Source organism: Sapajus apella, unplaced genomic scaffold, assembly GCF_009761245.1.
Source record: "Sapajus apella isolate SASKATOON/1434 unplaced genomic scaffold, GSC_monkey_1.0 scaffold82, whole genome shotgun sequence".
NCBI classification, from domain to species: Eukaryota; Metazoa; Chordata; class Mammalia; order Primates; family Cebidae; genus Sapajus; species Sapajus apella.
The window spans coordinates 4,954,005-4,972,711 of NW_022437022.1; the positions used below are offsets into that span (position 1 = coordinate 4,954,005).

General features: G+C 40.2%; 1 protein-coding gene across 3 annotated transcripts in view; it reads left to right on the forward strand.

Annotated features, from left to right (window-relative positions):
* The window catches only part of PRKN (parkin RBR E3 ubiquitin protein ligase), a 1,407,348-nt gene that overhangs the window by 478,072 nt on the left and 910,569 nt on the right, over positions 1–18,707 (forward strand). The gene's annotated exons all lie outside the window — the stretch shown is intronic.

An 18,707-nucleotide genomic window follows, 5' to 3' on the forward strand; every position in this document is an offset into this window, starting at 1 on the left:
AACATCTTTAAATACAGGAGTAGATAAGCCCAGAAAGTAAGGCATTAGCTGATGCTCTGTGATCTTGAGATGGTCGTGGGAGGGAAAGAAGCTCTGCTTCACATGAGCTGGGCGCCTGGGGTCTGGTAAGGAAAATGGAGAGATAGAAATAAATGTCAGCAATGGGGGAAAATGAGATAAATCTAAACCCCTGCAATACCCGTGTGATTCAGAATGATACATTAATATAAATATCAAACCCAAGCTTATAACAATTCTGATGTTTCAACCAGAGTATAAGACCATTCTGACATTGACACCTCCAGAGAAAAACAAACCCTACTAAAGGATACTCATGCTCCAACATCATAAACCAAACTAGGGAAAATTTCACCTTGAGCATGTCAGAGACCAGAATATGCCACCCCAAAATATAACTGTAGGAGACAAGAATATGCCACCCCAAAATATGCCACATTAGCATACGTATTATTTTGAGTTGATTATTTTGAGAAATAGTAGACACAGGAAAAGCTCTAAAAATAGAGCCGAAGTCACCCTTTTGCAAGGGAAATCTGTATCTACAAAGGAAATCTCCATTTGTAAGCGTGTCTCCGTCTCCTTACTAGGAAGAGAAGGAGAACAGAGTCTCTGGAGACTGATCCTTCAGAAGGCACCAACTCAATAATCTGCCTAACAAACCTTACTCTGTCTTCCCTGCTCCCTTTCTTCCTTTGCCTTTAGAGATGATATTCAAGCCTGAGTTTTAGGCCACCTCTTTGAGACTTACGCATTTTTCTGGGTGTTTCACATGTACAGTCATCCCTCCCCATTAATAGGCAATATGTTTCAAATCCTCCAATGCATGCCTGAAACTGAAAATGTACCAAACCCTATATTTACTATGTTTGTTCCTGTACAACTGTATAACACATTGGATTTATTATGTGAGTAGACCTATCTACTCGTTCTTTAATATGATTTTCCAAAATAAAATTTGTACTAAAAATAAAAAAATCACATTCTTTAGAGCAAAATTAAACCATTACTTATTATCTCAACATTGAAAGCAGTTTTAGCACTCATAATTTCATTGTGTGCACATTCATATTCTTTACTGTTTCCTAGTGTGTCTGTCTCTACTATCTTATCAATAGTATTTATCTGAAAATTTTAGTCTTCTTATTTTGTTTTATCATAAAGTTCTCCTTGGTCTTCGCCAGAATTTTGTTTTAGGAGAATGAACTTAGAATTACTGACACTGTTAATTGACACACTCTCTAGACCATAATATTTTAGTTAAGAAAATATAGTATTCTTTCTATATAGGGTCTGAGATACCAGTAGACACTGAGAGAATTCTACTAAATGTCTAATATTTTCTTTATATTTTTAAATGGAAATTTGTAATTATTTCAACCCAAATAATAGACAATAAATTCTAGTAAACTTACGCAATGTGGAAATGACAGCAGCTTTCAGAGTAGTGTATGCTTAATGATGACACGCTGTTTCACCTTCACTTTCCAGCCATGTCTGCGTCACATCTGACCTCTGACCACCCGGTCTCTCATTTACCCCTCTGTTTTGTGGTCTGCCAGCTTTGTGCATTTTGCAGCTAGGGACTGGCTCAGGAAACACTACATGGTACAGTGGGTGACCACAGGGTGCCATCCTAATACACTGCTCCCTACACCACTGCAGACTGGGGGCAGCTCTTCCTGGTACCCTAAAACTCCTACTAAAAGGCATCAGTTGTATTGCATCTGTAAAGAATTGGGAAAAGAGAGATGACTGATCCCAGGTCAACTTTCTGATTTAATTCTGTGTTGAACTAACAACTAAACTACAAGTAGCCGTCTCCTACTCATTAGAAGTGAAAGAATCCTTTACCAAACTCATGACTCTTATTACTTCCTATCTTGTACTCTGGTTACTTTACCTTTTAATCTCTTTGCAGACCAAGTTTTTGTCCAATTAACTATAGTTTCCCCCAAAATCTCCTCAAAGAGTGGTGATACATGTTTACTACATTGCTTAAAATTGTAAATATAGTAAGTCATTTATCACAGTTTCTGTGCATTTAGCTTTTAGAACAAAAGCTTTATTTAAAATTATGCAGAGAAATAGAGATTTCACCTCTTAAAAAGTCTTGGTTCATTGCTGGTTTGAATGAACACTTTGAATGGAATGATTTGGAATGACTATATGCAAACAGTATGTATAAATGATTTTTTTTTTAAACTAAAACTTACAGCATAAAGTTCCTAGAGCAGAGATTCACAGACTCTCATGTGCAGAATTATCTTGCATGCTTTTCCATACTTCTTTGATGGACAGAAATTCTTATGCCACGGCAAGAAAAAAAATCTTGTTTCATTCTTTTTCTGTGACCAGAAATATTGATTTATTTTTCTGGGGTAGAGGCCCCAAAACGTTGGCACTATACACACTCTGAGAAACTGTGCCATATCACTGAGATTTTCCAACCTTACGATTATGGATCCTACCTGTTGTTCTCACAGAACAATCAGATGTTGGGTGGGAGAACAGAGGCAGGTTGGTGAGAGGTGAACACACCGAGCCAGTCACAACAGCCGGAGACAATTCCTCTCAATGTGCTTCGCATATTAAACACATAAAACATCCATCATTTGAAAAGACACAAAAGTTCCTTGGTTATATAATGATGAAAACCTCTGCCTCAGAAAAACCCCAATTTTCTGTGCTTCCAGAGTCTTCAAATTCAACTTCAAAGCATGTAAGTGCTGTCTGGACGTGGGAGGGCTTTAATGGGTGAATAGCTGGGCTGTAGCCACGCATGTTGTCGAAACAGATGGAAGCTTCTGAAACCTGAGAAGGTGGCTTTCAGGCATTTTTAGGTGGCAAAAGATAACTTGTCAACATGAGAGGTGATAAGTTGATGTACATGAATAACCAGTTACTGAGTTTTATTGTAACTCAGTAATCTCAGGTTGGTACTGAGAACCTGACCGTGTCATACTAAGGCTTGTAAGAGGAAGCGAAGGAACTGGAAGGAATCACTGAAGTAATTTTGACTGCAGTGCTGCTCAAGCTTCAGTGCTCGTCAGAATCACCTGAGGACCAACAGAAGCACAGACGACTGGGCCCAGACCAGTTGGCCTTAGATGGAGGCCGAGAATTTGCATTTCTAACAAGCCCCCAGGTGATACTAATACTGCACGTCCAGGAGCTGTGCTTTGAATAGTAGTGCCCTGAACAGTAAAAAAATAGTATTGATTAAAATATGGTCACTGATTAAAATCTATTTTACTAAGTTTTGAACAAGAACTTCGAGTGAGCTACACCAGGGCTCCAGGGTGCCTGTGTGTAAATTGCCTTCATGTATTGTTGGTGTTTCCTAAATGAGGCACCATTCATCATCTCCGGATAGTCAGATGAGATGAAGCTATGGTACCTAGCAAAAAACAGGAGGTTAGTTCAACCCTTGTGGAAGACAGTGTGGCAATTCCTCAAGGATCTAGAAATAGAAATATCATTTCTCCCAGCAATCCCATAACTGGGTATATACCCAAAGGATTATAAATCATTCTGTTATGAAGACACACGCACACATATGTTCATTGCAGCACTATTTACAATAGCAAAGACTTGGAACCAACCCAAATGTCCATCAATGATAGACTGGATAAAGAAAACGTAGCACATATACACCATGGAATACTATGCAGCCATAAAAAGGATGAGTTCATGTCTTTGGCAGGGACATGGATGAAGCTGGAAACCATCATTCTCCACACACTGACACAAGAACAGAAAACCAAATACCACATGTTCCCACTCATAAGTGGGTGTTGAACATGAGAATACATGAACACAGAGAGGGGAAATCACACACTGAGGTCTGTTGGGGGGTAGGGGAGGAGAGGAGGGGTAGCAGGGGCTGGGGGGATTGGGGAGGGATAACATTAGGAGAAATACCTAATGTAGGTGACGGGGAGATGGATGCAGCAAAGCACCATGGCATATTTATACTTATGTAACAATCCTGCACGATCTGCAGGGGTACCCCAGAACTTCAAGTATAATAAAATTAATTAAAAAAGAAATAAATTGATTTGCCATATCTAAAAAAAATGGGAGACTCCTCTAATATATGTCATACCGTTAATGAATGACGTAAACAAATGGTGACTGAGTCCTTACTCTGTGTCAAGCACAGTGCTAGGTATTGGGATGTCGCAGAAAATAGAAACAGACAAAATACCTAACCTGAATGGACCTGTTCTGTTTGGAGCAGAAGATAATAAAGAAACAACCAACCAACTCTTGGAGTAACAGTAGAGTCAAGGGGATGGAGAGTATTGGCGGGGAGTTTTAACATACGGTGTGGCCACAAGGATTGTGTGATGAGCTAACCTGCAAGGAGAGCACCTTCAGGGAGCATCCATTTGTGTGCACGCAGAGGCAACAGCAACCTGTCCAGAAAGCGCAGCAGCCAGCAGCGGGTGAAGCTTGGAGCAAGTGGAGCACTGGGAAGAGGATGTCAGAAAGAGGGCAGGGTGGGGCAGGGCAGGAAGCATCTGCTGGGCCCTAGATTTGACCCTGTTGAGAAAGTTTGACTTTTGAGTAATGGAGTGACATGATCTGACTTCAGCAAGGCTCACGCTGGCTTCTTGTGAATGAACTGCAGGAGGAAAGGGTGGAGGGAACAGAACCCGTAAGGTTTTCAAATCCTAGAACTGCTGCACTGCCCAGAACGTCGGGAACAGGCTGTACCCACAAGTGGCGTTGATCAGTGCTTGCTGCAAACCTGGCAGTATAGGAAGTGAAGCCTTGTTTCCCTGAAATATCTCATTTAATTCCTTGCAGTCCTGGAAGGCAGAATACGTTCATATCCTCTTTATAGATGAAGAAATAGCAGAGACCACTTGAGGAACCACCCAGACAAGGCAAGCCTTACACAGGGACCATCTCCCTCCAGAGCTCATGTTTCAAGTATCCAGTAGCCTGTGTTTTCCTGAATATAGATATTAGGTGGAAGGAATTTTTGCCTTTCCTCTAGATATTTTGGTTAGGAAGTAGATATAATCTCACAATGGATCTTTTTGAAGGTCATGTCAATTGACTTCAGCCAAGTAGTCAAATTTTAAAACTGTATATTACATGGTATGCTACTTTTTCATAATTTTTTGCTTTTGGAAAAAAAAAAAAGAAAACCTTTTGTAATTTTTTTCCAATTTTTTTATAATGTTACTGACTACCTTACTAAGAAAGCATTTAATTATATGGAAGACAGCTTACTATACAATAGGCCTTTTTTCTTCTTACTAAATGAAAGAGATGAGTTTTGATGAAACAGCACGCCAAGCTTGTCCAGTCCATGGCCCCCAGACCACACGCGACCCAGGACAGCTTTGAATGCAAATTCGTAAACTTCCTGAAAACATGGTGAGGGCTTTTTATTTGGTTTGTTTTGTTTTTTTTGCGATTTTTGTTTTTACGTCATCAGCTATAATTAGTGTATTTGATGTGTGGCCCAAGACAATTCTTCTTCCCTTGTGGCCCAGGGAAGCCAAAAGATTTGACATGCCTGCATTATGTGCTAGAATAAGTTCTAAAGGTTAAATATAAAACATGTAAAAGTAGACAAATTTTTTAGAAATTTAAAATAAGTGGCAGCAAACCACCTTGCCATGTATTTACCTATGCAACAATCCTGCATGCTGTGCACATGTATCCCAGAACTTAAAGTACAATTAGAAAAAAAAAAAGAAAAGAAAAAAAAGAAATTTAAAATAATTGAAATTGCTTTTAAGACGAGCTCTGGCGATATACCATTAATACATTATAATTGTTGGAGAATATGTTTTCATCAACAATTTTTTGCCAGTGGTTGAATGTAGTACAAAATGAAAATTATTCTGGGATTGTGTATTACTAGCACCTGCCAAATACTAATCAGTCATGGAAGCCTGTTAATGGAATAAAGTGATAAGCTCCAGACTTAATTCTCATTTTATCCAAAACCAAATCTCAAGTACTTGAAAATATGTGTTATACATGCTAAAGACTTTAGGCCGGAGGGTGTGAATTTTGCACAGCTTTAAGGAATGCCTCTTGTGTAAATGTTTCTTGAAAAAATCCAAAATGTTGGCAGTCATACTAGAGTTGATCTCAACATAAAAATTATTTAAAATAGATTATTATTTTGCCAGGAATTTCATCTTTTTTCCAACACATAAATTTTTATTATAATATCCCTTTTCGATAGTAAAGGTGAAAACACAGAAAGTAGTATTGCTCAGTAGCGAGACTCCTGCCAGCCTCACATACTTCTGGTGGGGGCGGGATGGTTGAAGTAGGGGGGAAATCCTGTAATCTTTTCTAAGAAGTCTGAACTCTACTATAGCTTTCTATATACTAGCTGATCCTTCCTCCTTTTTTTTTTTTTTTTTTTTCGTGACGGAGTTTTGCTGTTGTTGCCTGGAGTGCAGTGGCTCAATTTCATTCACTGAGACCCCTGACACTTGGGTTCAAGCAATTCTCCTGCCTCAGCCTCACGAGTAGCTGGGATTATAGGCGCATGTCACCATGCCAGGCTAACTTTTATTTTTGTGTTTTGGTTTTTGCATGGTTAGATTTGCAAATATTTATTGAGCTCTGAAGTAATAACAATATCTGATATTGGCATTGCATAGAGACTTTTTAAAATTGTACTTTAAGTTCTGAGGTACATGTACAGATCTTGCAGGATTGTTACATAGGTACACACATGCCATGGTGGTTTGCTGTCTCCATTCCCCCGTCACCTACGTCAGGCATTTTTCCCAGTGTTATCCTCCCCAACCTCCCTGTTCCTTGCTGTCCCACCCCTAGCTCCCCATCCCCCAACATACTCTAGTGTGTGATGCCCCCCTCCTTGTGCCCACCTGTTCTCATTGTTCAACACCCAACTGTAAGTGGGAACATGTGGTGTTTGTTTCTCTGGTCTTGTGTCAGTTTGCTGAGAATGATCGTTTCCAGGTTCACCCATGTCCCTACAAAGGACAGAAACTCATCATTTTTTATGGATGCATAGTATTCCATGGTGTATATGTGCCACATTTTCCTTGTCCAGTCTATCATTGATGGGCATTTGGGTTGGTTCCAAGTCTTTACTCTTTTAAACAGTGCCGCAGTCAACATACATGTGCATGTGTCTTTATAACAGAATGATTTATAATCCTTTGGGTATATACCCAGTTATGGGATTGCTGGGTCAAATGGTATTTCTATTTCTATCCTTGAGTAATTGCCACACTGTCTTCCACAATGGTTGAACTAATTTACACTCCTGCCAACAGTGTAAAAGTGTTCCTATTTCTCCACATCTTCTCCAGCATCTGTCATCTCCAGATTTTTTAATGAACACCATTGTAACTGGTGTGAGATGGTATCTCAATGTGGTTTTGATTTGCATTTCTCTAATGACCAGTGATGGTGAGCATTTTTTCATATGGCCTCAAAAACCAACATATATTGAAAAGTGTTTGTTCATATCCTTTGCCCACTTTTGAATGGGTTTGATTTTTTTTTTTCTTGTAAATCTGCTTTAGTTCTTTGTGTATTCTGGATATTAGCCCTTTGTCAGATGGGTAGATTGCAAAAAATTTTTCCCAATCTGTTGGTTGCCAGTTGACTCTAATGATTGTTTCTTTTGCTGTACAGAAGCTCTGAAGTTTAATTAGGTCCCATTTGTTTATTTTGGCTTTTGTTGCTATTGCTTTTGGTGTTTTATTCATGAAGTCCTTGTCTATGCCTATGTCCTGTATGGTTTTGCCTACATTTTCTTCTAGGATTTTTATGGTGTTAGGTCTTACGTTTAAATCTTTAATCCATCTGAAGATAATGATGGTGTAAGGTGTAAGGAAGGGGTCCATTTTCTGCTTTCTGCACATGGCTAGTCAGTTTTCCCAACACCATTTATTAAACGGGGAACCCTTTCCCTATTGCTTGCTTTTGTCAGGTTTGTCAAAGATCAGATGGTTATAGATATGTGACATTGCTTCCAAGGCCTCTGTTCTGTTCCATTGGCCTATATCTCTGCTTTGGTAACAGTACCATGCTATTTTGATTACTGTAGGCTTGTAGTATAGTTTGAAGTCAGGTAGCCAAACGTCTCTAGCTTTGTTCTTTTTGCTTAGGATTATCTTGGCTATGCATGCTCTCTTTTGATTCCATATGCAGCTTAAAGTGGGTTTTTTTTTTTTTCCAGTTCTGTGAAGAAGGTCCATGGTGGTTTGATGGGCATAGCATTGAATCTGTAAATTACTTTGGGGAGTATGGCCATTTTCACGATATTGATTCTTCCTAACCATGAGCATGGAATGTTTCTCCATCTGTTTGTGTCTTCTCTTATTACCTTGAGCAGTAGTTTTTAGTTCTCCTTGAAGAGGTCCTTTACATCCACTGTTAGTTGTATTCCTAGATATTTTATTCTCTTTGTAGCAATTGTGAATGGGAGTTCACTCTTGATTTGGCTGTCTGTTTGTCTGTTATTGATGTATAGGAATGCTTGTGATTTCTGCCCATTGATTTTGTATCCTTAGACTGCTGAAGTTGCTTATCAGTTTCAAGAGATTTTGGGCTGAGACAGTGGGGTCTTCTAAATATACAATCATGTCATCTGCAAATAGAGACAATTTGACTTTCTCTTTTCCTAATTGAATATCCTTTATTTCTTCTTCTTGCCTGATTGCTCTGGCTAGAACTTCCAATAGTATATTGAATAGGGGTAGTGAGAGAGGGCATCCTTGTCTAGTGCCAGAATTCAAAGGGAATCCTTCCAGTTTTTGCCCATGCAGTATGATATTGACTGTGGGATTGTTGTAAATAGCTTTTGTTATTTTGAGATACCTTCCACTGATACCTAGTTTATTGAGGATTTTTAGCATAAAGAGTTGTTGAATTTTGTCGAAGGCCTTCTCTGCATCTATTGAGATAATCGTGTGGTTTTTGTATTTGGTTCTGTTTATCTGATGGATTACATTTATATACTTCCATATGTTGGATGAGCCTTGCATCCCCAGGATGAAGCCTATTTTATAGTGATGGATGAGCTTTTTGATGTACTGTTGCATTCAGTTTGCCAGTATTTTATTGAAGGTTTTTGCATCTATGTTCTTCATGGATATTGGCCTGAAGTTTTCTTTTTTAGTTGAGTGTCTGCTGGGTTTTGGTGTCAGGATGACATTGGTCTCATAAAATGAGTTAGGGAGGATTTCCTCTTTTTGCATTGTTTGGAATAGTTTCAGAAGGAGTGGTAGCAGCTATGTAAGTCTGGTAGAATTCAGCTGTGAATCCGTCTGGACCTGGACTTTTTTTGGTTGGTAGGCTATTAATTGCTGCCTCAACTTCAGCCCTTGATATTGGTCTATTCAGGGATTCAACTTCTTGGTTTAGTCTTGGGAGGGTCCAAGTGTCCAGGAATTTATCAATTTCTTCCAGATTGACTGGTGTATGTGCATAGATTTGTTTGCAGTAATCTCTGATGGTGGTTTGTATTTCTGTGGAATCAGTGGTGATATCCCCTTTATCACTTTTTATTGCGTCTATTTGATTCTTCTCACTTTTCTTTTTTATTATTCTGGCTAGCAGTCTGTTTTGTTGATCTTTTCAAAAAACCAGCTCCTGGATTTATTGATTTTTTTGAAGGGTTTTCTGTGTCTCTATCTCCTTCAGTTCTGCTCTGCTCTTAGTTATTTCTTGTCTTCTGCCAGCTTTTGAGTTTTTTTGATCTTGTTCCTCTGGCTCTTTCAATTTTGACAATATGGTGTCAATATTAGATTTTTCCTAACTTCTCATGTGGTCATTTATTGCTATAAAATTCCCTCTAAACACTGCTTTAAGTGTGTCCCACAATTCTGGTACATTGTGTCTTTGTTGTCATTGGTTTCAAAGAACACCTTTTTTTCTGCCTTCATTTCATTGTTTATCCAGTCATCATTCAGGAGCCAGTTGTTCAGTTTCCATGTAGTTGTGTGGCTTTGATTTAGTTTCTTAATACTGAGTTCTAATTTGATTGCACTGTGGTCTGAGAGACTGTTTGTTATGATTTCTGTTCTTTGCAATAGCTGAGGAGTGATTTAATTCCAATTATGTGGTCAATTTTAGAGTAAGTGCGATGTGGTGCTGAGAAGAAAGTATATTCTGTGGATTTGGGGTGGAGAGTTCTGTAGATGTCTGTTAGGTCTGCTTGGTTGAGATCTGCATTCAAGTCATGGATATCCTTGTTAATTTTCTGTCTTGTTGATCTGTCTAATATTGACAGAGAAGTATTAAAGTCTCCCACTATTATTGTATGGGATTCTAAGTATCCTTGTAGATCGATAAGAACTTGCTTTATGTATCGCGGTGCTCCTGTATTGGGTGCATATATATTTAGGATTGTTAGCACTTCTTGTTGCATTGATCCTTTTACCATCATATAATGCCCTTCTTTGTCTCTTTTGATCTATGCTAGTTTCAAGTCCATTTTGTCAGAGACTAGGATTGCAACCCCTGCTTTTTTGCTCTCCATTTGCTTGGTGAATCTCCTTCCATCCCTTTATTTTGAGCCTATGTGTGTCTTTGCATGTAAGATGGGTCTCCTGAATACAGTAGTTTGATCGGTGTCGCCTTTTATCCAGTTTGCCAGTCTGTGTCTTTTTATTGGGGCATTTAGGGCATTTGCATTTAACGTTAATATTTTATATGTGAATTTGATCCTGCCATTTTGTTACTGGCTGGTTGTTTTGCCCATTAGTTGACGCAGTTCCTTCATTGTATCATTCGTCTTTACCATTTGGTACGTTTTTGCACTGGCTGATACTAGTTGTCCCTTTCCATGTTTAGTGCTTTCTTCAGGAGATCTTGTAAAGCAGGTCTGGTGGTGATGAAATTTCTCAGTAATTGCTTGTCCATAAAATATTTTACTTATCCTTTATTTATGAAGCTTAGTTTGGCTGGATATGAATTTCTGGGTTGAAAATTTTTTCTTTAAGGATGTTGAACATTGGCCACCACTCTTTTCTGGCTTGTAGGGTTTCTGCCAAGAGATTTGCTGTAATTCTGTTGGACTTCCCTTTATGGGTGACCCAGCCTTTCTCTCTGGCTGCCCTTTGCATTATTTCTTCCTTCGTTTCAACGCTGGTGAATCTGACAATTACGTGCCTTGGGGTTGCTCTTCTTGAGGAGTATCTTTGTGGTGTTCTCTGAATTTCCTGGATTTGGATGTTGGCCTGCCTTGCTAGGTTGGGGAAGTTTTCCCGGATAATATCCTGAAGAGTGTTTTCCAGCTTGGATTGATTCGCCTCATCACCTTCAGGTACACTGATCCAGCATAGATTAGGTCTTTTCACATAATCCTATATTTCTTAGAGCGTTTCTTCATTTCTTTTCACTCTTTTTTCTCTTCTTGCCTTCTCATTTTATTTCATTGAGTTGATCTTCAGTCTCTGATATCCTTTCTTCTGCTTGATCGATTCGGCTAATGAAACTTGTGTATGCTTCGCGAAGTTCTTGTGATGTGTTTTACAGCTCCATCAAGTCGTGTGTTTTTCTCTAAGCTGATGATTCTAGTTAGCATTTCAACTAACTTTTTTTTCAACGTTTTTAGTTTCTTTGCATTGGGTTAGAATATGTTCCTTTAGCTCAGCGAAGTTTGTTATTACCCACCTTCTAATGCCTGCTTCTGTCAGTTTGTCAAACTCACTCTCCATCCTATGTTGTCCAACTCATTCTCCATCCTATTTTGTCCCTTGCTGGTGAGGTGTTGTGATCCCTTGGAGGAGGAGGGGCTTTCTGGTCTTTGATGATTTCATCTTTTTGTGCTGGTTTCTTCCCATCTTCATGGGTTTATCTACCTTTGATCTTTGAAGTTGGTGATTTTGGATGAGGTCTCTGAGTGGACATCCTTTTTATTGATGTTGAAGGTATTTCTTTTTGTTTTTTAGTTTAGAGTCAGGCCCCTCTGGTGTATGAGGGGTTTCTTTTGCTTGCTTGTTTGTTTGTTTTTAGTTATACTGGGGTCAGGTAGCCGCTTGAGGAGGCAGTCTGTCCCTTGTATGCCTGCAGAGGTGCCACTGGGCTGCCTCGGACTCAGCCAGGCTGCTGTGTAGGCTTCCTTTGGCTTTTGTTTACACACGCGAGATTAGCCCCACCTTTGCAATGATGGATGCCCTTTCCCCCACTGAGCTCAGTCATCATGGGTTGAGCTCAAACTGATGTGTTGGCTATGAAACTCTCAAGTGAGAGGGCTTCAGTTTGCTGGTCTTTGTGAGGGTGGGACCTGTCAAGGCATATCACCTGTCTCCCTGCTTTCAACTCTCCCTTTTTCTTGGGGGTGGGAAGATCCACCCCCCAGGTGCTCTCAGTGGTAGCCAAAACCTCCGCTCAGCTCTGTGCCGACAACTCAAGGCTCTAGGCTGGCTGGAACTGTCAGTCAGATCTGTCCTGGCAACTCACGGCACTTCTCAGCCGGGTGGCATTCTCCGGGACTTGGTTGTAAATGCAGAGATCACTCGTCTTCTGCGTCTCTCTTGCTGGGAGCTATGCTCCGGAGCTGTTCCTATTCAGCCATCTTGGTGGAAGTCCTCTGCATGGAGTCTTTCACACAGATTCTCTCATTTACTGCGATCTCGCTGCCTTACCATGCTGGGACTGCCGCTCCACATCGCCTCCCTGGGGCAGCCTGGCGCCCGCAGCCCACAAACTGCAGTAGAGTCTGTTTAATTCTTCTTTTTTTTTTTTCAGTAGAGACGAGGTTTCACCATGTTGACCAGGCTGGTCTCGAAATCCTGACCTAAGGTGCTCCACCCTCCTCTGCCTCCAAAAGTGTCCTCCTTCCTCTTTATAGTACTTTACATACTATCATGTCATGACTTCCAATATATTTGTTTACACTTGTGAGGGGTGCTTATCAAATTCAAGTCAGTCATCAAATAGATTTTTCTACCTCCATTGTCTGACACATGGATAACGAGAGATAAAGTTTTGTCATACTGCCAAAAAGCTTTATCCAAAATGTGCAATATGACTCTTACAGCTCTTCATCTCTTATGAATCACATTTGGCAGACGAATGTAGTTAATCATTGCAGATGGGAAGCATGGTGCAGTGTGCCTTGTGTATGCAGAATGCAAGTAACAGTCCTGCCCTGAGGAAGTTAGAGATTGGCAGAGGGGTCCTTAAGAGACAGCCATCCACTTGGGGCCATATACCTGTCAAAGTGCGGCTCTCACATTTCTTTTTATCTGCTGCCTTCTGGGTAATTCTTATGTATAAGAAACCCGTAGATGGGAACAGGCAATACAAAGGTTAGTAAGAGGAACCAGATCCTCCAGTAACTTGCAGTCTGGCAAATGCACATACACAGGTTGAAAAGGAGTAAGTTTTAGAAAGCAGGTATAATGAAAGTAATGTGTGGATTTAGAGTAGGGAGAAGGAAAGACAGACCCCGAGCCCGACTTTGAAAGACAAGAAGGCAACATTGGAGATGTTGGGAAGAGTTGGGTCCCATGCAGGTGGCTACGCTTGGTGGAATCTGTTACAGGTTCAGAGGATCAATAAAGTCAGAAGGGTGGGTTTTCTGCAGTCAAGAGCTCAGAATGCCAAAATTCACAGCCTCTGTGAGTTTGTGTTTCATCTCTCCGCCTCTTCTGGTATTTAAGAAAGTGTTCCTCATTTTCTTTTTTTTTTTTTTTTTTTTTGTTGTTGTTGTTGTTGAGACAGTTTCACTCTTGTCATCTAGGCTGGAGTGCAGTGGTTCGATCTTGGCTCACTGCTACCGCCCCTCTTGGGTTCAAACTGTTCTTCTGCCTCGGCCTCTGAGAACCTGTGATTACAGATGCTCACGACCACGCCCAGCTAATTTTTGTATTTCTAGTAGAGACAAGGTTTCACCATGTTAGCCAGTCTGGTCTAGAACTCTTGACCTCAGGTAATCCACCTGCCTTGGCCTCTCAAAGTGCTGGGATTACAAAGACATGAGCCACCACGCCCAGCCCCATTTTTTGGCTTATATATTTGCAAAAGGAGAGGAGACGTGCCATGTGACAGAGCTGGGAGAAGTGTCAGCAAGCACCTGACAAAGGCTGTGGGGAGGAATGCCATGCCTCCCCAACATGCCCCGAGGGGGCGACACAGGCCGAGGCTGGCCGGGTCTGCCTTGTGTTTTTGTTCGTGCCTGTTTGGGCCCGCCTGGCTCTGTGGGAATTGTTTTACTTTTTGTGGTTGGCTATATGTTTTGAAACATAAACAATTAAAAAGTAACTGTGGGGGAGAGTAGGTGAGAAATGGCAGCACTGGTTGCTGAAGTTAACTAGGGTACTTGTAGGGAGCCTCAAAATGTTTCAATTTTCCTGAAGTCACCTCTGCAAAGTCATATTGTGACTTAAAGCGGAAGGGAGATGTTGCATTCAAGACTCTATGAGGCCTAGCTGGACAGCGTGCTCTGCTAATGAGAGGCCTCTACAAATGGTAGTGGGGAGCTGTCCCTCTCTCGGGGGCCTCGATGGCCACTCAAGCAAATAATGTACATTTTTTACTCTTCACACCCTGAGGTCTTTCAGAGGACACTGTCCATTTGCCAAGGTGGGAAGATCTGTGCTTGACAGGAGCAGGCACAGAGGCAGGGTATCAACAGCTGGGGAGTTCCATCTTGGGAGGTGTTTGAGCATTCTAATGATTGCAGACTGCGCCAAAAATGCAGGCAGGGGGCTGGATTCCATTTTCTTGAAGGGAAGATAAAGAAAAAATTACAAATTAAGTGACAGGAGTTAACTGTCTGTAATACACTCTTTTCAGTCTTTCTAAATTCATTCTGAATAAATAAGAACTGATGGAAATTTGGCAAAACTTTGACGGAAGGTGTTATTTTGTACTACATGTAGCTTCCAGACATTTCACACGTAAATCAGGAATTTGAGTTCTACCTACATATCAAAACCAGAATTAACAAAATATCAACTTTATAATAGAAAACGAAACTCTTATGACAAAGAAAATGTCACTACATTCTTTTTTAGATTACTTTTTGATAATTTCATAGAATCAGGCCCAAACTCCTAATGTTCTGCATCTGTTAGAGTATAATTAATTTTCCAAATGATACCTCTCATGGTCTGTAAAATCTTAAAATTCTTTCCTCAATCCCCAAAGATTAAATTAAATGGACTACCTTTGGCGTGAGAGGTATGTTATTAGACTCTGATTCTTTGAAAACTAATGCTCCGTGTTTTCTGTGCATGATAATTAAACTCACTGGAATACCCAGTCCGTCCGTGGAGTTGTGATTTGCTTCCTGTAAGAAGGGAATCAAATGGCCAACAATTTACTTCAATGAATCAAATGAAAATCCCTTGAACCATGGAATAAGGAAAAATTATTCCAAGGGTTTACCACAGTGCCTGGTATACACTAAGCACTTAATACGGGATTTTTGTTGCTAGAAAATGCAGCCGAAAAGGGTGACAGACACTGGTTTCGAATCCTTGAGCCCACTCATGGTACCCAGGCTGGATGTGTCTGCCATGCAAATACTAAGCTGACTGGCAATAAGGATGGGCCCCAGAGCCAGGTGACTGAACCAGTCTTGGCTCTACTTCTTGCTCCCTCTGGGACTTGGACAGTTTCCTTTCTTGATGTTGAAAGTGTGGTGTGTGGGCCAGCAGCAGCAGCTGGGAGTTGTTGGTACAGAATATAAAAAGTGGGGAATCGTTGGTCCTCTGTCAGACCTACTGAATCGATAATTGCATTTTAACGAGATCCTCAAGTGAACAGTGCCCTGTTGGATTTTTTTTTTTTTAAACATACCAGGCCTCATTTTCCCCATTTCTCATATAGAGTTGAGGACAAAGTACCTAACTCATGAGATGGATGTCAGATATTTCATGACAACGCCTAGAAAAACGCCAGGAATACCCCAAACACTTAACAGCTGTTATCCTTTTCAGTTATCCCTTCTCTTTCTAGTTCACATGTACAAAGGACCAATGTTGTGCTCAGGCTCTAAAATACTACCTAGGTTTATAGATCCAGGGCTACCTACTTTAATTCCCCCCAAAACAGGTGCTGGGTCCCTAACCCATATTTGGGAGACTTCAGGTTACTCTGGTTTGGGAGTCAGGGTTTTATTTTAATTTATTTGTGTATGAGTCTATTCGTTTATTTAATTTTAAATATGTGTCACCTCCCCACACGTTTGTAGCTAAATAAGAACAGTGGGTGCTCTATGATGATGATGAATGGCGTAAGGAACAGTACTTCCTATGGCTATTTTTCTAGCTTATTTCATGTTCATTGTTTTCTAAATGATGTATGGCATATGTATTTATTTTCCATTTTATGTTAGGTAACGTAGCATTCTTTTTTGAGTATTTCATCTGAAAAGTGAATAATTTTCTACTGGGGCTTGCTCAAAGGATCCTTTGGCAACGAGTATGTACTCCATTCCATATTTTGAAAGAGAAGATTAGCTAGGGATAGGTTACAGGGAACTTAATCAACCTAGCCCTGGCAATGAATGATGGATGGGGGCAGTTAGGCACAAGTTAGCATTCAGCAAGTTAGTGTTCATCATGAAATGCAAACAGAGCTCTTATTCTAAGTGAGCAGGAAGACTGTGCACACATGTTCTGAGTGCATCAACTGAGCACTGTTTTAGGATCAGGGTCAGTGCATCAAACAACACACTGGTGACTGAGTCCTGCAAATGTCTCTTTTTGGATATTTTCTTGAGTCAAATACATGGATCTTTACTTGTGTCAAAGACGATCCATCCTTCCTTAGCTGCAAGAAGAAGGTGTGTACGCATCTTCATGAAGTCCTGCTGTTCAGAGATAAGACTCTCTTCTCTAATCCCTGAAAACTAAGGCAAATGTTTTCTAGACTGATAGCTTAGGAAAGTATGATTTGCAAGTCTTTACAGATTGTTGTTTGCCATGCAGTTTCTTTATTGTCACAAAGAATATAGAGCCACAGCTTGGTTAATGATACCCTTGCCTGAGTAGTTATTTTAGGAAGCTGCTTGTTATATGGACTTTTTTATGCCAATAAAAGTTTTTTGATGATAAAGAGTCAGCCATACTCTTTGATTTCTAATTGATGGAAACAAAGCCACCTCTCTTTTAATAATAGTTGACTCATTTGATATCTTTTTACTTCATTAACTCTTCCATCGTGGCATCATTACAAATTTTGGTCGTGTCTCATGTTTAACAAATGAATACAATCTTGGGGAAAGGTGGACCAAGAATTCTAGGACTAGAAATTCCTACAAATAGTGAGGAAACATACTTCAAATTGACTGTTTAGGATTCTCTTTTATGAAAATGTGAACGAGTCTATCTTGCATGTTTTAATCAATAAGGTTAGCATAGTTGCCGTGACAGTTGCTTATTTTGGATGTGTCCACTTGTGCTGGTAAAGTAGCACCATGGCTTTCATTCATTTGCTTAATCCATTCTCTTCATGCCAAGAAGAAATATTGTATCCCAATAAAATATGGAAATCTTCAGTGACAGGCAACTGCTGTCAATTAGTGATGTTGTATGATTGCACATTTCTACAACTTGCTACTTACTATAGAGAGACAGATTCGATTAGATAGCCCCCTGTTGTCACCAGCATCTCTGGTTCCTTAACAGAGGAATCCAGTATTTTTCATACAGGTGATGTTTCCAGTTTCTCTTTCAATTATTTCCATAGAAATGCTCTTCTTTTGGACTCCATGACAAATAATTTTTCTTGTTTCTGTGAAGAAAGAAAAACTCCTCTTTTAACATGTTAATTTAACAGGTTACCGTATACAGTAGCATCCTGAGCACCAGAACAGCACACGCAGGTGGCACCAGCCCCACTGGAACACGAGCTCCAGGAAGCAGGGGCATTTCCGCTCACTCTGGGCTTCTGCAGTACCTAACACAGTGCTGGGCACATAGTTGATGCTGAGTAACTTAATAATATGTGTTAAATGAATGAAAACAACACTCATCAATAACCATTTTGAAAATGGGAAATATAATTCATTCTCATCCAACATTTTCAATTATGGGTGTCTTATCCCCTTTGGGCTCCTCTGACAAAATACAAAATAGTCAATGACTTGTAAGTAACAAACACTCTATTTATTCCAATTCTAGAGGCTGGGAACTCAAAGAACAAGGTACCTTCAGAGGTGATATTAGCTGAAGGCTGCTTCCTGGTTCCAGCTGTGTCCTCACATGGTAGAGGGAGCACAGAAGCTCTCTGGGGCATCTTCTGTAAAAGCATTTATCCCATTCATGGTGGCTCCATACTCATGATCTAATCACTTCCAAAGTTCTTATATCTGAATGCCATCACATTGGTGATTAGGTTTCAACATCTGATTATTTGGGGAGAGAAACAGTCAGACCATAGCAGTGAGAGAAGTTTGCATTCCTGAATCAGGGTCTAGCTCTTTTGTCAAACAGATGTCTTAATCATTGCGGTCAACATTAGAAGGTACCCTGACTTCAAAATTCTGTATACAAATAGGGAAACCTTATTCCTGAATTCTCCACCTGACAAATATCCCTGGGAGGTTTATGTTGCCCCTGCCCCCAATTCAGTAATGTATTGTTTAGTGCTGCCATGTTGAATCACAGCTTCCTAACAGCTACATTGCTTATTTCCTCAGACATTAAAATTCAATTTGTGACAGCCCTAAAAGATAACACTTAGCATGTTTCCTTCCTTCCTTGTAC